The sequence below is a fragment of the Petaurus breviceps genome, unplaced genomic scaffold (assembly GCF_028583685.1).
Source record: "Petaurus breviceps papuanus isolate PSGF00001 unplaced genomic scaffold, PetGlider_PUasm1.0 42, whole genome shotgun sequence".
Classification (NCBI taxonomy): Eukaryota; Metazoa; Chordata; class Mammalia; order Diprotodontia; family Petauridae; genus Petaurus; species Petaurus breviceps.
In genome coordinates, this window is record NW_027186325.1 from 279,822 (window position 1) to 303,547 (window position 23,726).

General features: G+C 36.6%; 1 protein-coding gene across 1 annotated transcript in view; it reads right to left on the reverse strand.

Moving 5' to 3' along the window:
* The window catches only part of CDH20 (cadherin 20), a 304,259-nt gene that overhangs the window by 90,620 nt on the left and 189,913 nt on the right, over nucleotides 1-23,726 (reverse strand). Inside the window, exon 2 of the mRNA XM_069100751.1 lies at nucleotides 20,442-20,574. The gene's annotated coding sequence lies outside the window, so the exon portion shown is untranslated. The remainder of the gene's footprint in view (nucleotides 1-20,441; nucleotides 20,575-23,726) is intronic.

A 23,726-nucleotide genomic window follows, 5' to 3' on the forward strand; every position in this document is an offset into this window, starting at 1 on the left:
AATTTATTAACAAGTATATACACATTCAATTCAACAAACATTAATTCATCAAACACCTACTATGTGATGACACTGTGCTGAGTTTTGAATAATAAAATAATACCTGCTCTTGAAAACTTCCAGATACTGCAAAAAATACACAGGACTAAGTGTATATAGGTAAGTGAAAACAAAATAATACTAAGTAACATCAAGAACAGATCAGCGACCACCTGTAAGATTAGCAGACACAGGTGGTGCAGTGAATAGAGCACGAGCCCTGGAGTCAGGAGGACGGGAGTTCAAATCTAACCTCCGACACTGGACACACTAGCCATGTGACCTCAGGCAAGTCACTTAACCCCATTTGCCCTGCCCTCCCCCCTCCAAAAATAAAATAAAATAAAAAAAAGGATTAGTAGACACTTCGTGGACGAGTTGGCATCTGAGTTGAACCTTAAAGAAGTTTATGGATTCCAAAAAGTAAGAGATGTCAGGGGATGGTCAATAGTCCAGTCATGGGGAATTATGCAAAATGCAACTGGGAAAGTTGATGAATCTGATTGCAGATGCTTTAAATGTCACACTGAGGACTTTGCATTTTATTCTAGAAGCAATAGGCAGTCATTGAAGATGAGAGAGAGTAGGTAGAGAGGAGAAAAAGAAGAGGGGAGGGGGAGTGAGGGAGAGGGTGGGAGAGGGAGGGACGGAGGGAGAGAGGGAGAGATAGATAGAGAGTTTTTCAGATTTCTGTTTAGCAATATTCATTTGCCAGCTTTGTAGAGTAAGATTTGATGAGGGGAGAGGGTGGGAGCAGAGAGACTAATTAGAAAGCTAATGTAAGAGTTAAGGTGATAAGCAAGAAGGGTCTGGTATGTGTAGATGCTCTGTGATCAGAGAGAAAGGATAAATGGCAGAGAGATGCTGTTGTGGGCAGAATTGTTAAGACTTGGCAATTAACCTGATGTTCTGGGTGATGGAAAAAGAAAAATTAAGGATGATGCAAAATGGGGAATTTCAGAAGAATATGGCTTATTTGGGGAAAGACAACAAATTCTACTTGGGATGTATTCATTTCAAGATGCCTGAGATGACCAGGTAGAAGTAACCAGCAGGTGGATGAAGATATTTGGAAGTACATAAATATGATAAATTTCTTTTAAAATGCTGTTTATTTGCTTCATGGTCAAGAAAAAAAAGATTAAGCCTATAAATTCTTGTGACTTTGAACATTTTTCAGTTACTAGTGTTGTACATTGCTCCATAGTAGGCACAGACCAGGGTGAATAGGCTGCTTATGACAGAAAAAAAAAAATTGTAGTTTTTAAGGGTCTTCTCCAACAAGTTAACTTCCATGTGAATTTTAAGATCAAACATGATTCCTTGATAGATTTCCTAAATCTACCAAGAATTGTTAAATTTGTTAATTTATTAAACAATGCTTTGATTTCAGTAAGTACCACACAGGGCATAAAATAGGGACACACATACTTTACCAAAGCCTCTGTCATGTAGGATGAATAGTTCAAATAGAGGGAAGATTCCCTATAGATAGTGAAGTCCCTGTTTATGGCTGACATTGTGCTGACTTTATCAGGTTTCAGGAATCCTACAGATCCCATGGCTGCTCAGAAGACTTGTCCTAACAATCCACAATGGCAGTCTGTGCAGCAGTTACATATCTTGTATAGAAACATTATACAGACAATGAGTTTAGACAACAATTCAATAGAAGAGGGGGCTTGTGAAATTCAGCATCACCTTCAAAAATCCTAAGTTGTTCCCTGATACTAAAACCCATCTTTCTCATACCAATATTATTTAAGGGATTCAATGACTAGAAATCACAGAAAACCACACTCTAAAGAATGAAAATCTTGGTGAACAAAAATGTAATTGGGAAATACTTAGGGAGCATAGATAGATGATAGCACATTACCAGTGATCACTTCCTCACCAAAAATGGTGTAAAAGATAGCACCAGGAAATGTGTGATTAGAAAAGAGGGGGTCCAGCAATGCAGCAAAAGTGATGCATAATAAATGGGCAGCCTGGAGAGAGTACTATACCCCAGATCATACTGAAAAATTTCAAGGAGGGACCTTGGCCCATTGGGTGGAGCATATATAGAGAATTTATGTGACAGCATAGGTCAAGAATCATATGTGATGAGAATGAATAAATGGGTTTGTTGTTGAGTCATTTCAGTTGACCTTGTTTGGAGTTTTCTTGCCAAAGATACTGGAGTGGTTTGCTATTTTTTTTCTATAGATCATTTTACAGATGAGGAAACTGAGGCAAAGATGGGTGAATTACTTGCTCAGGAGCACACAACTAGTAAATGTCTGAGATCAAATCTGAACTCAAGTCTTCCTGATTCTAGGCCCAGCACTTTATCTACTGCCCATAATATGGAGCTTCAGGTATGAGTTAGACTCAATGACTTCTAAGATTCTTTTCACCTGTGAAACTCAGCAATTCTTTAATATTTCCATCTGGATGTCCTACTAGCAATTATAGCAAAAGATGTCCTGATTTCAGTGATATTAGTCTAACTCATACCTGAATGAAAATACATTTGGAAATGTAGATCTGGGACACAGGAGAGAGGTCAAAGTTGGAATTCCATATTTCAGTTATTTAAACAGAAGTGATAACTCAAGCTGAATGAGGAGAAGAGCTCACCAAAGAAGAGAATTGGGAGAAAGAAGAATGAGGACAAATCCTTGGAGAACACATATGGTAAGAGTACAGGGGGAGGGAGTGAAGTCACGATGGCAGAGTAGAAACAGGACTTCCATGCAGCTTATGCTCCCACCTCCTCCAATTCATATAAAAAATGACTCTAAACAAACTTTGGAGCTACAGAACCAACAAAATGACAGAGAGAAGCTAACTTCCCACTGAAGACAGCCCAGCAGGAAGGGGCCAGCACAGTGCTCTGGGAGCCAAACCCAGCCCCACATGAGGAGGACATTTTAGCCGCAGGGTGGCCATAACCAGCCACCATCTGGAGGGACTTCAGATCACTAGCAGTTGTGGTGGTTTACAGAATCATCAACCCATAGATGCTAAGGACCAAGTGAGGGGTCAGTGCAGTGTGGACTTTGGGTTCTGGGAGTTCGGGAGTGCGGTCCAGCCTTTACCCCCTGGAGGCATAAGCGTCTGAGGTACACCAGCCACACAGCTGCCATCATGTGGCTGCTTCAGAGTTTCTGGCCTGCAGATTGTAGGGGGACCAAGAGACCAGTCTGAGGGGTAATTGCTATTGCTTTAACCTTCTTGGATCTGGATTGCAGTCTAGGGTGGAGGTCCTGGGGTGCATGACCAGTTTGCCAGAGCAAGTGGAGGCTTCAGAGAGGGCACCCAACTAATACCTTCAACAGCTGCAAAAACCCCAATGATTTGGGACAAAGCTCCCCTTTCTTGTAGCAGAGTTCTACTGTGGCAAAAAGCCCAAAAATCAAGTAACTGAGTGGCAACATGAGCAAGCAAAGGAAGCCAAGCAAGCAGAGCAATCCAACATTAGACTCCCATTTTGAGGACAAAAAGGATCAAAGCATGGAACAGGAGGAAGACAGTGGAGTCAGAACTCCCGCACAAAAAGCTACCAAGAAAAATATGAGCTGGTTACAGGCCACAGAGGAGCTTAAAAAAGACTTTGAAAACCAAATTAGGGAAGTGGAGAAAAAATTGGGAAGAGAAATGAGAAAGATGCAAGAAAATTATGAAAAGAGAATCAACAACCTGACTGAAGAAAATAACACCTTAAAAAATAGACTAATTCAAATGACAAAAGAGGCTCAAAAAGACAATGAGGAGAAGAATGCCTTAAAAAGCCAAATTTGCCAGATGGAAAAAGAATCTCAAAAGCTTACTAAAGAGAATCATTCCTTTAGAATTAGATTGGAGCAAATGGAAGCTATTGACTTTGTGAGAAATCAAGATAGTATTAAAGAGATCTAAACAAATGAAAAAAATAGAAGGCAATGTAAAACATCTCTTCGGATAAACCACTGACCTGGAAAATAGATCCAGGAGAGTTAATTTAAAGATTATTGGACTACCTGAAAGCCATGATCATAAAAGGAACCTAGAAATCATCTTTCAAGAAATTCTCAAGGAAAATTGCCCTGATATTTTAGAACCAATGGGCAAAATAAAGGTTGAAAGAATCCACCAATCACCTCCTGAAAAAGATCCCAAAAAGAACACACCTAGGAATATTATAACAAGGTTCCAGAATTCTCAGATCAAGGAGAAAATATTACAAGCAGCCAGGAAGAAACAATTTGAATATTGTGAAAAAAACAATCAGGATAACACAGGATCTGACAGCTTCTACACTGTGGGATCGAAGGGCTTGGAAATATGATATTCCAGAGGTCAAAGGAGTTGGGATTAAAACCAAGACTCACCTACACAGCAAAACTGAGTATCATATTTCAGGGGAAAATATGGTCATTCAGTGGAATAGAGGACTTTCAAGCATTCTTGATGAAAAAAACCAGAGTTGAATAGAAAATTTGACATCTAGATACAAGAAACAAGAGGAGCATGAGAAGGTAACAGGGAAAAGAAATCATAAGGGACTTACCAAAATTGAACTATTTATATCCCTACATGGAAAAATGATCATTGTAACTTATGAAACTTTTCTCAGTATGAGAATAGTTGAAGGGAATAGCAATGTATATGTATATATATGTAAACACATATGTCTATATATACATACATATGTCTATATAGGAGAATATATGGGCATATGAATACATATGTGAGTGTGTATATATATGTGTGTGTGTGTACAGGTATACATAGAGGGCACAGGATCAATTTAATAGGAAGGGATGATACAAAAGGGGAAATTAAGAGGTGAGAGAGGAATATAATGAGAAGAGAAGGGGAGAGACAGAATGGGGTAAACTATCTCCTATAGAAGAGGCAATGGAAAACTGTTACAATGGAGGGGAAGAACAGGAAGGCAACCTTATTCTCATTGAATTTGGCTTAGGGAGGGAATGACATACACACTAAATAGGGCATCTCACCCTACAGGTGAGTAGGGGGGAAGTAGATGAGAGAGGGGATGATGGAAGGGAGGGCAGGCTGGGGGGGAGGGAAGTTGGAAGCATCCACTTTTGAAAATGGACAGGATCAGAGTAGAGAATAGAACAAGTGGGAGGTAGGATAGGAGGGAGGGAAATATAGTCAGTCTTTTACAATATATCCACTATGGAAATGTTTTGCATAGTTCCACATGTACAACCTATACTGAATTGCTTATCTTTCCAGTAAGGGTGGGTGATAGCAGAAGAAGGGAAAGAATCTGGAGTTCAAAGTTTTAAAATCAAATATTTAAAATATAATAATAATAACTATTATTATTATTTTACATGTAACTGGGAAATAATATATATATATAGGCACTGGGGCATAGAGATCCACTGGGCCCTACTGGAAAGTCAGAGGGGGGATGGGGGAACATAGAGGAGAGAGAAAATTGGGGGAGGGGATATTCAGTGGGTTCACTTTTTTGGGGTGGTGGGTAGGGCAAAATGGGGAGAAAATTTGTAACTCAAAGTCTTGTGGAAATTAATGATGTAAACTAAAAAAATAAAAAAGAGAGAAAAAATTAAAAAACCAAAAGAGTACAGGGGACTCCCTTTCCCCCGCCCCAGCCACAGTGGGGAGCACCGGCCCCCCTGCCCTGTCCCCCCCATGCCTCTGTCCCACAAGCGGCGAGCAGCAGCAACGACAGGAGCAGAAGCTGCGCCGGCAGGATGTGTAGCAGCAGTAGCATCTGCAGCACCTTGAGTCCTTTTATGAAAAACCTCCTCCTAGGGGCAGCTATGTGGCACCTGAAGTCAGCAGGACCTGAGTTCAAATTCATCCTCAGACACTTACTAGCCATATGACCTTGGGCATGTCTCTTAACCCCAATTGCCCTCCAAAAAAGCAAAAAACAAAACATAAAAACAACAACAAAAAAACCCACCTCATCCTGTACTTATCAAGGAAGATGAGACCAAGCCAGAAGACTGTAGATCAGATGTACTGGGCAATGAACATGCCAGAGAATTTCTGGCTTATGCTCCAACTAAAAGTCTCTGTGTGCCCCTGGGGAAAGAAGTCAAGGTTATGCAATGCTAGTGCTGTAAACCACACGGACACAGAACAGGTGACAAAGAATGCCTGTTCTTTATCAAAGGCAATCAGAAATTAGAATATATTATTATTATTATTTTACATGTAACTGGGAAATAAGATATATAGGCACTGGGGCATAGAGATCAGAGTAGCAAATGACGACCCCATGTAAGACATTACAAGGAAGAATAAACGTCATGAAAAAGATATGAGGATACAACAGCTAAAGAAGCTACTAGGTGATTCTCCCTCAGATGAAGATGGCAGTACTTCCAGTTGGTCAGAATGTAAAGAGAAGCATGAGAGAAAGAAGAAGGAGAAACATAAGAGAAGGAAAAAGGAGAAGAAAAAGAAAAAGAAGAAAAAGCACAAATCTAAGTCAGACTGACTAAAAAGTCATTTTCTTTTAATCCACCTCCTTACTCCAGAATCATAGCTGAATGTCATAGGTACTAAAGGAGAAGGAGCCACAAAAGGGCCTCAGTTGACAAGAAGGAGCCACGAAATGTGTCGTTAGCATCACTTCTGTGGCACTTTGCTCTTGCTACCTACAATGATGAATTCAACATGATGCTGAGTTGCTTCTATGCCATGCTGTGGGGTTCTCTTTGTCATCTTCCTTGATTACTGTAGTTTGTGATAAATTTTTTGAAGAAAATCAAGTATAAGGTATGAAAACATTCTAGGCATTTCCAAAAGAGATTCCCCCATGAAAGCAGGGGGTTGCTGTGGCTATATAGGCGACCTTACTTGAAAATTCTAGATTTTTAGCAGTTGCAAGAGAATACTATCATGTGTTGAATAATAAAACTCAGTGATCTCAGAAAAAAAAGAGTACAGGGGGATAAGAAGGGAATGACAAGGAAGAAAACTAGGAGTTTGCATAGCTGGAAATTTCAGAATTAGAGCAGCAGTCCTCAAACTCTTTTGGTCTCAAGACTTCTCTATAAAAAATTGTTGAAGACCCCTTTAAAAATCTTAAAAATTACCGAGAATCCCAAATATATTTTGCTTATATGGGTTATAGCTATTTAACATGTTAGAAGTTAAAACAGGTTAATTTCCAAAATATTAACTCATTTAAAAAGAATAATAGACCCATCACATCAATACAAAATAACATTTTTATTTTAAAAATTGTATTTTCCCAAATAAAAGTTATTGAGAAGAGTAGAATTCAATCTGTTGATATATGTAATTTTGGTTGAGGTATATGAGAAAAATCCAGTCTGACACATGTAGTTGGAAAAAATCTAATAGTTAAATACCATTTTGGTATTATTAAGAAAATAGTTTTGACCCCTTGAAAGATCCCTCAGGGTTCTCAAGTCACACTTTGAAAACTGCTCTATTTGAGGATATCAAGGCTAGAAGAGTTAATAGTGTCAAATGCTTCTGGGAAGTTAAGGACCATTACTACTAGGAAAGTGCCATTAGAATGGGTATTAGGAACTCTTTAGTGATCTTAGAGAAAAGGTTTTTAGTAGGGTGATGGGAACAGAAGTCAGATTCCAAGGAAATGAACAAGTGAATTGTTTGGAAGTAGAGGCAGGGGAAGAATCCTATTCTTTCAACAAGTTTGTTAGAAAAAAGACACGACAACAGCTTAATTGGTCTAAGGATCAAAGGTAAATTTCTTCTTAAAGGCTGATATTCTAAAGTTATTTTGATAGGCATTTCCTGTGGCACAGGCCATAGCCCACAAGTCTATGTTTGCCCATAAATCCTCCACAGGGGGCACACTCAATGAGCTGGAGGTTTTCTTTTAGGTCTTGTAACATTGTATAGATATTAAATACAAGTAGCCCATAACTTTTAATAATTATCCCAAGCTCTCTGTACCTGGGCAGTCTAATTACTTTTCTGATTATATGATTTTCTGACAGCATCCTTTATTCCTCTTCATCTTTGAAATTCTTTGCTGGTGATATGCTGTAAACCATTCATTCATTCATAATATCAATTAACATGTATTAAGTGCCTATGTGCACTATTCTAAGTGTTGGGGATACATTTCCTCCAAAACTGATAATATATGTAACATCACACACATGTAATCCTCTGTCTATCTACTGAGAGAAAAGAGGTATGTGGAATATTATGGCATCATAAGATATGAAAAATAAATAATGAGATATTGAGAGAAACACAGGGGCACTTGCAGGAACTGATGCGTAGTGAACAGAGTACCAAGAGAACATTTTATGCAATGCAATGAAAACAGTGTTAAAATGTAGTTGAATTCAGAACACTTTTCAGTTTCCCAAATGTAATACAACCTATTCTCTTCTGCCTGTTCAATCCTGGGCATAGCTAAGTGTCCAAATTTTGTGTTATATCATCTATATCTGGACCTATATCTCTATATACAGTACATATATAGGTATAAATATGTAGACATATATATGCACATAATATATGTTTGCATATGTATGCATATATACACATCTATATAGACATGTATATATGTATGCTGATAGGATATCTCTACTGCATATCTTAAAGATAATGATATTAAATTTGAAATCAGACTTCTGAGGTTATGATCACCATTCTAATGTAGGGAACATTCTCCATTTGCAGATGCTACCTATGGATCTTCTGAAATCCATTCTCAAATTCAAGGCACATGGCTGTACAAGTGTCCTGCTACAAGCAAATGCCATAATGATTCCCTAACTTATGGGGACCAGATAAGAGCAAATTTAATGTTCCCAGTTCAGTGATGACAGGTGGTTGTGGAGCAGAAAGAGAAGACAGGGCAATTCCCTCTGTTCTATTTCTAGCTCTGCTCCTAATTATTTATGAAACCTTGGAAGGCTATTTAACTTGAAGCTCAGTTTCCTCAGTAGTAAAATGTGGGGTTTGGATTTGATGATCACAAAATCACAGAATCTGAAATTTGTAAAGGACCTCAGCTGTCATCTAACTGAACCCATGAATATAAGGATCCCACTATACCATACCTAACAAGTGTTTGTCTGGCATCTAATTAAAGATGCACAAATTTGGGAGGAAGGGAGACCAACCCACCACCTCTCCAGGTGAGTGATTCTACTTTTTAAATAGCTGTAAAATTGTTAGGAAGTTTTTCCCGACATCAAAAACCCATCTAGATCTATAACTCCATGACTGTAGGATGTACAGTTTTAAGCTTGTTAGATTACAAATTTTAGAGATCTTCTTTTGAAGACAACTCAAACCCATCAACATTGAAAAGGAACTTTCCAATACTTTCATACAACAACATGCTGAGATTATCTAAACTGAAGATACAATCTATTACATGGAGGGCAACCTTAAGATACCCCAAACAGTAAAGGAATAGAGAAAAGGTATTGTAGAAACAGCTTACATTATATAAAACTAACAACTTAAGATTCTTTACATATATTTATATGATGTCAGAATTTGTTGCAACTAGACTGATCTTTCTGCTACATTATAGAACACTGAAAAAAAGCAATTGTAGGACTTCTTTCTGATGTCTAAGATACATCTTCTACTCTCATACAACCAAAAGTTAGATCTCATTATAATACAAAACCTTGACTTTAGATCATGTGTGAGCATATGAAAATGAAGTGGATTTTTAAATGATACAGGCAATGTATACAGTATTAGCCACCTGAACACAACTATATCACATTAGACATTACTGGACAGTGTTAGGTCAACTGGTCCCTCTGGTGGGTAACTGTGAATTTCTGACGATGTGGCATTTATCTAGAAAGTTGATTCTAACTTACACAGTGGTCCTATTGCAAATTCTTTATACCTCAGACAATCCTAGATGTCTTAGATATTCTGACACAGTCTACACCAGTCCAGAGCTAGCTTTCAACTCAGGAGATCCTTGGGAATACCAATTAATTGGGCTATTTTCCTCAAGGGTTTACTTTAGAAGGTCTCTAGGGATAGGGGAGCCTGAACAAATTCAAAGGTTTCCAAGATAATTGAAACTCTGGGTGAGCTCCAGGTCTTAATGTAATGCTTAGAGACTCTAGAGAGTAGGGACTGGTCTGAGTCTGAAGTGATTAATTTTCTGGAACTACTTGTCATAGTTTTGGAAGGTTAGTTCTATTGAGTAGATGATATGAATCTAGTCTAGTTTGGGTCTGGGACACTGCAAAGGTTTCAAGGCTTTAAAATCAACCTGCAATGAGGGTATTACTATCTTTACAATTACTAATGTTCATAACTTGGCAGTCATCTTTGACTTTACAATTCCTCACTTGAAATATACATGTTCAGTTGTAAAGCCTTATCCATCCTACCTCCATGATACCTCTCTCATCTATCCCTTTTTATTTACTTAGCTACCATCTTAGCTGAGATTATCTCATCATCTATCTCATCAGACACGTGGAAGATATTCTAAAACATTATATATATATATATGTGTGTATATATATATGTATGTATATATATATATATATATATGTTGGTGAGAGCAAAGAATTGGGAACAAAATTAGCACCCAAAGACTGGAGAATGCCTGAAAAAACCATTATATCTGGAGGTAATGTAATATTATTGTGTGTTAAATAATGAAGAACAAGAGGAATTTGGAGGCATAGGCAGAGATTTATATTAAGTGATATACAGTAGAATAAGCAGAAGCAGAAGAACAATATATATATAAAGGCTATAGTAATGGAAGTGAAATGACCACTAAAGGAAAGCCTGTAATTAAAAACAAACAAACAATAATGGTCCTGGGAAGCATATCACAAAACACACTTCCCTACTTTCAGGGAATAAAAGGGAGCAGATTTCAAGGGCAGAATGTTGCACACATTGTCAGACATGGTCACTGCTATCAGTTTCTTTTGGTTAACTATTTTTCTTTGATACAGCAGATGTTTCAATTCTGTAGGGGAAAAGGTATCTACTAAAAAAGACTGTGATATAAAAACAAAAGATATTTTGTTTGGAGTTCATAAAACTTACTTCGTTGAATACTTCTAAGCCATAGGCCTTACCCTGTCACTCAAAAAAATCTCCAATACTTTAATATCTTTCTAATTTCTATGGGAAAAAATATGAAATCCTTATTCTGGCATTTAACTCACTATCTTCCCCCATAATATGGTTCCTATCTACCTTTCAAGACATATTATATTACTCTCATTTACAGACTCTATTATTCTGGACAAACTGGACTAGTAGTGATTCTTCAAACATAATACTCCATTTCTTCCCTCATTTCTTACCTGGAATGGCCCTCCTTCCTGATCACTGCTTAAGGCTTAAAATATCTGTCTTCCTTCCAAGCTAAGTTGAGATGCCACCTTCTCATTGAAGCCTTATTTATTAGTCGTTAGTGTTTTCTCTTTTCTCAAATTTCCTTGTGCTACAGCTGCATAATGGCTAGAAGGTCAGCCTTGGAGTCAGAAAGACCTTGGCTTGAATTTTTCCTCTGATGTATACCAGCCGTGTGACTATGGGTTTGTAGATTATGATGCAAACACCATAGCTTCCAATTTTTAGCCTGCTCTACTTCCATGATCTCTGTCTCCACTCTACCTCATTCACTTCTGGGGATGGTTTCACCCTACACTAGCTCTCGGCCCAAACTATTGACTGGACTTCTAAAGTTTTGAATTCTGAAATTCTTCATTGTGATCAACTTTTTGTCTCTTCACTCCTCTTACAGCCTCATCTCACCTAAACCTGTTAATCATTACTACCATGACCTTCCTCAAGCTCTCCTCATTCTTCTAGGCAATCACCTCTTCTGGCTTCCCTTTTTCACTTCATAGCTTTGGTTTTCTCTTTAGTCAGATGAATAAATGGACAAAAACACTGTATTATACCCCTGGGTACCTTGCCCACTTATCCTGATGATTTTTAGACCCTGTTGATTCTTAGTCCTGAGTTGCCACCACCATCCTCCTTCTCTACTACTCAAATTTCAGAACATTGCTGTTAGCAGTCAAAATTGACTGCAAAATCACATTGTCTTACTCAACTGGGCACTCGCTCTGGCAAAGCACTTCTTTTATTCATCTTTGCTTCATGTTGGTATCAGAGCTACTTTTGTCTAGTAGAAAGAGTTGGGCAAAATGATTTCATTCTCTATTTTTTGTAAAATTTATGCAGCATAGAAATGAATTGTTTTTCAAATGTTTGATAGAATTCATTTGTAAATCTTTCTGAAGTAGATTCATTCCTCTTTGGGAATTCATTTATGACTTTTTAACATTTCTCTTTTTAACATTATGTTATTTATAATTTCTACTTTGTTGGTTTTAGTAGTTCATATTTAATATTAATGCATTTCATTTAAAATTCAAGTTTTGTTGACATATAACAAGGCCTGACATGTTCCTGATAATTTTCCATATTTCCTTTTAATTTGTTATGAATTCCTTATGGCATAAAGGGCAGAGAACTAGACTTGTAACTAGAATAATGCAAATTTGAATCTTGTTTCTTCTAATTACTATCAGTGTGACCTTGGATAAATTATTTAATTACTTTCAACCTCAATTTCCCCATGTGAAAATGGGGGTAATAATCACTTCTTTATCACAGGGCTGTTGTAAGGCTCAAATGAGAGAAAAAAATACATATGTATGCATGTATATTGCTTTGCAAACCTCAATGTTCTATATAAATACATATAAAAGTATTTTATTTATATAAATATAGATTAAAGTATTTTTATTTATATATATACATATAAATCTATATATAGCAAAGCTTAATGTTCTATATAAATATATAAAAGTATTTTAATCTCTATATATGAAAATATATGAGTAATTATTGTAAACTTTTCCTTTGTAATTTTTTATTTTTATTATTTTGTTGCCCCCTCTTTTGGGGAGCTCAATTAGATAAAGATTTGTTGTTTTTATTACTATTTTTAAAAGTCTCTTTGCTTTGTTTAATAGCTCAGTAGGTTTTTATTTTTAATTTTATATCTCATTTAATTTTCAGAATTTCTTGTGCTTGGAGATGTTTATTGTTTTTCTAGGGTTTTCTTTATTTAATTGCATGCTTAAATCATTTCTCTTCTTTCTCTTGTATTAACATAAGTGTTCAGACATTTAAATTTTCTTCTAAGGTCTATTTTAGTTACATCCCCACAAATTTTGTTATGCTAGTTTATCGTTATCATTTCCTTTAATATAATACTTTATTTCTGTGATTTTAAAAAACTTGAATATTGAATTATTTTGTTTTCATTTAAGCCTGAAGCTTTCATTCATATTTTTAGCTAAAATTTTCACTGCTTACTAGTCTGTAAAAGATACATTTAATATATTTGCTTTCTGCACTTATTTATCCTTTAAAAAATGTTCTATATGCCATCATATTGGAGGGGATCGAGTTCAGAGTTCAAGTTATAGAGAAATTTTCTATAGTATGGTACTCCTGGTGTTTCTGATGAAGGTGACATTTACAAAGCATCTTAGAGCAGGACTTCTTACACTTTTTCCACTTGACTCCTTTCCGAATTTTGGCATCATGTGTTGGTAGTGCATGATTTGAGGACATGCACAGTGCAAAGTATGCATGCTTTTTGCTTACGACAGAGGCTACTGAGAAGCTGTGCAAGGCAACATGGGCAAGCACTGCCAGAAACAACTCAGATTTATTATGTGTTTGATTTTAAATTAATTTTTGGTCCTTGCAAATTCAGAAACCTTTTATTGTTGCCAATTTTTTTTGCCACCCCATATGTGTAACTATCTATATAGGAAAAACCGAGGCAATTAAAATGTCTACTATCTAGATATGGATCCACTGTCTAGATGGACAGACAATGTATGAAATCTATCCACTTGAGTCTGTATCATATATATATATATATATATATATACACCCCAGAATCTAACTGTATAATATATGTGTATGTATAATCATAAGATCATAGATTTGGAGTTTGAAGGGATATTAGAGAAAACTGAGTCCCCGAGAGGTTCAGTGATTTGCCTACATTGTACATTTTGTAAGTGTCTAAGGGAGGATTTGAATCCAAGCCTTTTAATTCCAGTACTCTATTCACTCACTCACACTTATAAAAGCAAAAAGTTGCATTTAGAATTGAGTGGAAGAAGGGGAATAGACTGTATTGTCTATGAAAAATCACTGAGTTCTACAAATGACACCAATTCTACTCCAAAAAAGGCTTATCTTTTAAATACCAAAGATCTTCTTGTGTCATATGGTTGTATGTCATAGGACATTATAGTGTCAGAAGAAATGAAATTAAAAGTCACCCAAAAGACTATAGAGAAACATATAATAATTATTATAGCTAGCATTTATAGAGCAATTTAGGATTTACAAAGTGCTCCACAAATATTATCTCATTTGATCTTTACAACATCCCTGGGAAAGAGGTGCTATTATTAACCACATTTTATATATGAGGAAACTAAGACAAATAAAATTTAAATTACTTGTCCAGGGTTACACAGCTAATCAGGGTATGAAACAAGATTTGAACTCATGTTTTCCTTATTCCATTCTGGCACTTTATCCACTGTATCATCTAGCTATACATAGTAAGAGTTAGCAGGTTGTAACAATTATAAACAATGAATTCTGCAAGGATTATGATATAAAAGTTGAGAAAAGCATGGTATCAATGACTTTGAGTGAAAGCAATTGTCTGGTCAGAAGATGAGAATGAGAGATAACTGCAAACATAACTACTAATATTTTTAGTATCCTTTTGGGGAGAGAGGGAGAGAAAGGGAGGGGGGAGAAGATGAGGGGGTAGAGGGAGGGAGGGAGTGACAGACAGACAGATGGAGGGAGAGAAAGGAAGAAGGAGAAGAAGGAGGAGGAGGAAGAGGAGAAAGAAGAGAAGGAGGAGGAGAAGGAGAAGGAGGAGACCACCACCTCCAGTGGTAAATTTATGGCAGTGCTTAGATTAGGATTGCCTAGAATGCGCCAGGTGTGGATGAGTTGAAATCTATCATTGAGATATACATCCTTATCAGTAAGTTCACAGATCCATATAAGTATTTGAGTATGTCCTATGTGATGATAACTTTTATAAAGGTACTGTAAGATACCATGAATAAGTGTTTTCCCAAATTTTCCATTATATATTTGCCAAAGATCTATTGCCAAGTTTTCCTAACACTCTGTTCAGGTTCTTAATTTCATTCTTGTTTATCTTTCTGTTAGTTTTGCCCAAATCTGAAAGGGTCACATTAAAATGAACTACAATTATAGTCTTACTAACCAGCTCTTTTTTGTAGATCTGTTTGTTTTCCTGCTAAGTACTTAGGTATTATGTCATTTGCTGAATACAGATTTAATATTGGTATTGTTTTACTATTCATAATACCTTTATGCATAACGTAGTTTTTCCTGCTCATCCCCTTGAAAGTATCAATTTTAAAAGTTACCTTTTCTTTTTTTTTTTTAAAGCAATCGGGGTTAAGTAACTTGTTCAAGGTTACATGGCCAGTTATTTCTGGGTGTGGTGCTGAGTATCTGAGCCCGGATTTGATCCAGGTCATCCTGACACTGGAGCCGGTGCTCTTACTCGCTGAGCCACCTGGCCGCCCCTAACCAATTGGGGTTAAGTAACTTGCTCAAGGTTACACAGCCAGGTGTTTCTGGGTGGGTGCTAAGTGTCTGAGCCCGGGATTCGATCTCCAGGTCTTCTCAACACTGGAGCTGGTGCTCTTACTCGCTGTGCTACCTGGCCGCCCCTTACCTTTTCTGAGATAAAGATTTTTTCTCATCTTTTTATTTTTTGATTCAGCTCTAGCATAACAAATTCTATTCTCATATCTCATTTTAACTTTGCATGTAGTAAAATGTTGGGTTTTGCAATTTCATTCATTCTTCCACTCCATATAGTCCATTATGTGGATGAATTTATCCCATTAACATCTATGCTTATGATTATTAAATTAATTTCCCTTTTATCAAATTCCTTTAAGCTCATCTGTCTTCCTTCCTTCCTGCCTTCCTTCCTGTCTTCCTTTCTTCCTACCTTCCTTCCTTCCTTCTTTCCTTCCTTCTTTCCTTCCTTGCTTCCTTGCTTCCTTCCTTCTTCATAAAAATAAATATGCACTAGATACCTTCAGTTTATATTGTTTGGAACAATCTATTCCTAGTGTTTTCTCTTCCACTTTCCCCACCTTTACCCTGATCCAAATCACTGGACCTTGATCCCATCCCACCTTTTGGAAAATTTGTGTGTATAGCTATAGTTTGTTTTGCTTTAAATCCCTCTGACCCTAATCTCTTCATCTCAGACACCTCAGTTCAATTCAGACCAGTTCTTTGCTTACATTATTCTATTTCTACTAGGGGGGCATAAAGACAAAAATAATCTTTGTCCTCAAGGTATTATACCTCAACTAATTTACATATAATTGTTTTATATTAAAGAAGTTAAAGCAAAAAAAGAAAATAATATAAATATTTGGCAACTGAAGTATGATTAAGAAAGGACTATCCAAATCACAGGGAATATTTGGGGGATTACTACTTTTAAGTTAAAGACAAGTCATTGATAAGAGGCTGTCATTTAAGCCATTGAAGGGAGGCAAACTGACATTGAAACCTGATAAAAGGACCTGAAAAAAACTGAAGACACAACAGGGAAACTGAAAACATATTTTGTCCTCAGACTTTCTCAGAATACCTTCTTCTCTGACTCCCATTATTTCCTAAATTATATTATGCTTACTTGTGGATATACCATTTTCTTCAATTTTTTGAATATAAACTACCTGAAAGCAGGGACTGTGTCATAGTTTATCTTTGGATCTTGCCCAGCATTCAGTATAGTTAGTGCCTTGAACATATTGGGTATTGAGGCAAATAAATTAGTACAGTGAATAGAACACTTGGCCTGGAGTCAGGACAACCTGAATTTAAATCTAGCCTCAGATACTTATTAGTTGTGTGACCCTGGATGAGTCACTTAACCTCAATTTCTTTGGTTGTAAAATGAGAATAATCATAGCACCTACTTCCCAGGTTGTTGTGAGGATTAAATGAGATAATATTTTTAAAGCTCTTAGCATAGTGACTAGCGCATGGTAGGTACTATGTCTGTTTCCTTCCTTCCTTAAGGCATATCTGTCTATATAATCAATCAGTAAATAAAATTTTACTAAGCACCTACTATGCACTATGCTAAGTTCTGGGGACACAAATATGATAAAGGAAATACAGTTTCTCCCCTCAAGAAGCTTACATTCTAAAGGGGGGAGACAAAACAAAAAAAAAGCTGAGAAGTAGGGAGAGAGGAAAGAGAAAGTCTAGGGAGGGAGTGAGGAAAGGGTTTGGTGGAGAAGTCAGTTTTAAAAGTCCCAAATTAGTGCAGCTATAAATTAGAAATGAGGAGATGTCTGAGATGAACTCTCTCTTTAAGTGGAGGTTTGGAATTCATGGCCCCATCCTCCACTCAGAGAGACAGAAGGTAGTGATGAGGTGGAATAGCAAGGCTGATGATAATTTAGAGGATGATTAGGTTATCCTAAGAGTGAACTTTCTGGGGCATAGTGGAGGAGTCAGATGAGTCCAAAAGTAGTGTAGTCAGTTGAGAAATATCTTTATCTATGTATCTATCTATCTATTGGAGAACTTTAGAAAAAAAAAACACCTAAGAGGTACCATGTGATTGGCAAAGAATAAGCCTAGAGTTAGATGGAAATTATACCCCTACCAAAATTGCTCTCTGAAAAGATACAGGAAGAATAAAATTTGTAAATCCCTTGTGAAAAGTCATAGTTAGTCTGAATGGTTTAGTAGCAAATCTTGTTAGTCTAATTTAATTTCCTTTTGTGACAATCATTGTAGGTCCAGGAGAAGTAAGTATGAGTGATCTGACAAGGGTTTTGAATTCAGTTCCATCTGACATGTTCATCAAAAAGCTGGGATCTAGACCATTGTCAATAATAGTCTATAAACATAGTGATTAATGACAAAATAAAGTTGAATAAAGATGACTTTTCTTATGGAGGAAAAACAAACTGTAGAAATGCAGGATTTGAGGGTCATTATATAAAAAAACAGTTAGGACTGATAACTGTTACAATTTCATTTTGCAAAGGGAAGTCTGGACCAGGAGTGGGGAAAAAATAAAGTGGGTATAGCATCTTCAAGGGGCACAAGGAAATATTTTTATTATATTCTAATTGACAAAAACCTTTACCAGGTCTCTGTGGCTCATTCTAGGATGCACATATTAAGCAAGATATGTAAAATCTGTAGAGAGTTCAGTAGAGAGTAACATAGGCCATTCAAGATCGGAACAGAAAATGTCTGAGGAATAAATTTTAAAGGAAGTTGTTTTAAAGCCCAGAGAAGGAAAAAGGTCAAATTTCAATTTCATTAAGATTTTAAGTTAATAATTATTTCTACACAAAAGTGGTCAGTTATTTTTCATCTGCGATATGAAAGAAATATGAAAGAACACATAGAATCAAACAGCATGAAGGATTGAGATTGAAACAAAGAAAGCTTTCCTGATATTGAGACCTTAAAAATTAGGAAATGATTGAAGTTAGGAAATTTTCTTCTGTGGATGTCTTATCTCTGTCTCTCTCCTTCTTCCTATTTACATATGTATGTATGAATTTATTTGCTTATCTATAATTTATCTATTTGTGTATTTGTTTAATGTGAGGGATTAATCAAAGTCATCTTTAGGAGACAGTTTAAGAGATTGACTAAATTACATTTCAAGGCTTCTTTTATTCTTCAAATTTCTTACTATCATATAAAACATTAAAAACTAAAATCCTTTGTTCCAAATAGTTTATTAATTATACTTGGAGTAAGGGTTCAAAATAAAATTTTCCAATTAAAATAATTAACTGACCCTTTTAAAAATAAAATCCTTTTGTGATCAAACTGAGTTTAATACGGTACTAGCTGTCTCCATACTAGTTTGATAGAAAATAAGTATGAGAAAAAACAATTTAGTATTTTTCATTGCCTACTGACTGATTTCATTAATGAGCTGGTGACAATACTGTCATGTTGTGCTAAACTTGTTTGGGGAAATTGCTAGCTGCCAATCAGAGTGTGTTCCACTCATTACTATCATGTCAGGTAGGGTCTTCCTTTCCTGTCCAGTGTGAGCTCTTCTGTAGTATCAGTATGTGGTTTTTAAGTACCTGCTGGCATTCACTGCATTAGATCAGTATGCATCATCATTCTTGTCCATAGCACTGAATTGATTTGGGACTCCTACATATGGAAATTCAGTCAAATCAATACTCAACACAATGTAATTGATTGTCATTTTCTTAAGAATTTTTAATGAGATCATAGGATTATGGAATTAGACCTGGAAAGGACCTCTGAGGCTTTCTAGTTCAACTTCTTTGTTTTGTAGATGAATTAATATTTATTAGGTAGTAAAGTCTAATTGCCAGAAAAACAAGCCAACACAAAAGCCTCCCTGTCTTGCCTCTCCCCTATCTCAAAGGTTTGTTGTTTTTTAGTACTTTTGAGCTGAAAGGGACATGAACATCTGAACAGGGACAAATTTACACATTTCATCTATACTATGGAAAATTTTCTAAGTGTTTCTCTTCAAAGTAGTAATACTAAGTGAAGGCTAAAATGAAAGAGTTGTTAATTGGATTATATATCATGATAAATCAAACTGATTCCAGTCCTAATAGCCAGTACTCCAATGACGAGATTGTCTAATAACATCAAATTAGGCTTCAAGAGAAAGATAAAAACTATTTCCACAAGTTGTCTCAAAACAAGATGTTCAGCCACAGATGCCATATTATATCAATCTGATGCTATTGTGCATAATAAAGCAGGCCCTGTGATAAAATCCTGCAGGGAGATGTGTTCAATCAGAAGCCTTTGATATTATTTGAGTGAGAGGTACTTTGAATTTAAAAGAAGCAAGTAGAAAACTCTTGTGCTCCTGCAATCAATCTTAATCCACTGTTGAAGCCAGTATACGTCTACTTCCAAATGTAAGCGGGGAGCTCGGCAGGCGAAACTTGTGGATTGTCTTTTCAAAATCCTATGAACAGAAATTTGTTTTGCTTAATAACTGTGTTCCAAATCGACTTTTCAATTACCAAGTTTAACACAAATCAAGTCTAGATAAAGATTTTCCCTTGGCAGGAGTTTTAAGGGACACTGGTGATTACAGTTAACAGCTACCTAATAATAATTTAAAATAACTTTCTCAGATAGCTTTGTTCACATCCCCCAGGAGCCAAATGACATTCATTTTCTGTGAGCAGAAAATTACAATCTCTTCTGTGACATTAACTTACCTTAAACATCCCATGAAGAAGTGAATTGTGGAAAATCGTATGAAAATTTTGTTTAAAACTTACCTTTTTCCTTCTTCCAGAGATAATGCTACTTTTGCTTTTCCCTGAATTTTATTTGAAGAGTTCAGTTCATACTGACAGTTGCTGCTGTAGTTAAGCAACAACTTATATGGGGGTACTTCTGGCTTCACAATCCCTTAAAAGAAGAAAAGAAAAGAAAACCAGTTCTTAGGAAGACAAAAAAAAAAAAGAAAGAAAGAAAAAAAGACTCACAAGTATGCATTTCAGTCTTGTGACTTTGAGGGGAATGGACAGTATTACAACTCAATCAGGACGGCTGGAGGCAAAGACTTTCCTTGCCCTCTGTCTGTCAAAGCCCAGGGGTCTGAAAGAGTCCACTGGCCCAGGGAGAAGGTATACATAGCTAGCTACCAAGAAGATGCTGATGCAACATAAAGATTCTTGGGAAGGCAGGGAAAACAACAGGAGACAATTATGTTGAGATGATTAGGCACAAATGATGCATGGGTAGGGGGTGGGGAGGCTGGAGACATAGACTATGGAGAGGGGATAGCAGATGCCCTCCCTCCCTCCCCTGCCTGGTTCAAGAGAAAAGGGAGAAAATAAGGGATAATGTCTCTGAGTATTTGAGATCCTGGAGGGTATCTTAACAAAATCAGATTTCAGGGGACCTCACGTGGCCTTGTGCAATGGACAATTTATGCCCAGAATACCTAGTGAGAGCCAAACTTCCTTGGACATGCTGGCATTATGGATAGCTGAAAATATCTCACGGCAAATACTTAGCAGCTGCATGATATTTCAGAAGCAGAAGACAAGGGGAAAGCTAACAGATTGCACGTCCTTTTTCATTTACTACTGCTCATGCTTCTAGTAAGTGAATGTAGTATCTCAGCTGAGCTGCCCTTTCAAATTATTGTTAATTAAGTAATACTCCCTAAGAAATCTGTCATTACCAGCAGTCAGGACCTGGTTTGTTGAGTTTGCCGGAGGCAGTTAATACCGCAACAAATGGACTTCTAATTGCTGTAAGAAGTGATTTCATTGGGGACTGTGGTTCACTTTCCCCAGCAGTTTGATAGTGTATTTTATTTCTTAAACTTCTCCCCTTAGCTTCTCTATCAGGAACAATATAGGGCCAGGGGGATCATTCTCTAATGATTCACCCATTGCATTCACCACTTTCATTAATGGGGAAAATGTGGTTATTAGTGCTTTTATTTTGAAAAATCTAGTTTCTATTATGACTGAAGAAAGACTACTAATAGCAGATTTAAAAATTAACTTTATCCCACCCACCCACCCACTCCTTTTCAATTTATTGCTTTTCCTTTAGAATCATAAATTCTTACTGTAAGAAATTGTTTCTGGCTTGTCATGAACATGATTTTGACATTGTTCCTCACCTTGTCGACTGTCTTTATCCTAGAAGGGATTTTTCCAATTGCTAGAACAATTAACATTATTATGTAGTTTAAAGGGGGGAGGAAGATGAGGATATTCAGATTCAGGCAGGCACATGTACCATGGCATAGAATTTACAATGACCTTATCTATAAACATTTTATCCCTCTGTTCAAAGAGTAAGGAAAAGTATTAAGGAAAAGCAACCCTTTTCACTGTGTTATAAAAAGCCTTCACATGTCAATTTTAAAAGAACTGCTACTTCAGCTTTTTCTCAAATAACCTCTTTTTTCATAATAATGTAATATATTTCTTTCACCTTTTGACTAGCACCTTGGTTTTTTAATAAAGTTACACACTTGTTTCAAGAGAATTACACTTTCGAATGCGCCTCAATGGTATTTCATCCTAACCATTTCATTTGGGTTGAATTAATGCAGAGCACTGTTTGGCTGAAGGAGATAGGAAGGGAGATGAGGGTTAGAGGAAGAGGAAGACTATACTTCAACCACAGAATTACAAGTTCTTTCCATTTCACACACTGCAGACTTATCTCACAGTAACCTTTATCCATAATAAGGGCATAATTTGGCTGGATTGTAGTAAAACTTCTGAGGTAATGTATGTAGAATGGCTTTGAAAACTGTAAACCTTTTTTAAAAATGGCAAGTATTCTTATTGTAATCATAATAGTAATCTCCCACACAGTGAGTAGTAGAAATCCTTTGACTTCCCTTCTCCTCCCCAGGTTCACGTTTATGTTTTCTTTCCTTCCATCTCTGTAGTCACTTGATAGTCTCTCATCCTGCTCTTCCCCCCTCCCTCCTCTTGTCTCCCTTTTTTTCCATTAAGATGTGAATGGGCTGGTACCTCCACCAATATGTCTATCCATGCCTGAATAAACTTGGAGAAAGGCAGGAACCCCTTTTGTTTGGCCTCTGGAGGGCTGCATGTCATTCTGCACCAGTGAGCAGTGGCCTCCCTCCCTCCCAGTAGGAACTTTCCAATAATTGCCAGAACAAATTGAGCTCTGGTTTATCAGTGCCTCTCCTTTTTCAGTAAGAAAACAGAGGGAAGTGGAGAACAAGACTATTTCTGACCAGTGACAATATAGCGTAGAAATAGATTGGATACAGCTAGTAGAGGAGTTCATATTGTAGACAGCAGGTATGGGATACGCTGTTTTTGTGGATGATATGAACTGGTTTTGCATGTCTCTATCTATAATCACCACAGCTAACAAAGTCATGTTCTTTGAACATGAGTCTTCCCAACATGTCCTCTGCAGGCTATGTGTCTACAAGGGTGGGCAAGAAAACTAAAAAAGTTTAACATTGATGAAGAAAGCAGCAGAGGTGAGAACAAATAGTTATAATTAGTCTTTTGCCTCAGCCTGGTGGCCTTTAGATCTAAAAGAGCAATGACATCTATTTTTACTAGTTAGTAACAGAAAAAAAAACTGAGTTTCCAGTGGAAAAGTTGACTAGAATAAAAGCTCCTTTACAAAAATGCATGTCAAATTTTTGTAGGAGCAAATCCTTTAAAAATTTCTATGAATGTCCGATACTGTATCTCTCTATCTATGTATCTGCATATATGTGTGTAGTTTGTTGTTATGGATACATTGTTACACAGACACACATACATAGATTTGCAACATAGATAGCTATGTAGATGCACAGGTATTAAATAAGCATTTGAATATATACATGTATGCTTTTACATGTATAGCTGACTAGAAAGATAGCTAGCTAGACCAAAATATCTAGAATCTAGATCTTGATACATACACGAACTCATTTTGAAAGATAGTTTAACTCTTATAGAAACTTTTGGATTTTTGCTCAGGACTTTTGGGGACCTCTATTTTAACAATAACCAAGTACTCTCTCCCCTTGCCTCTCTCCATTTTAGTAAAATAGG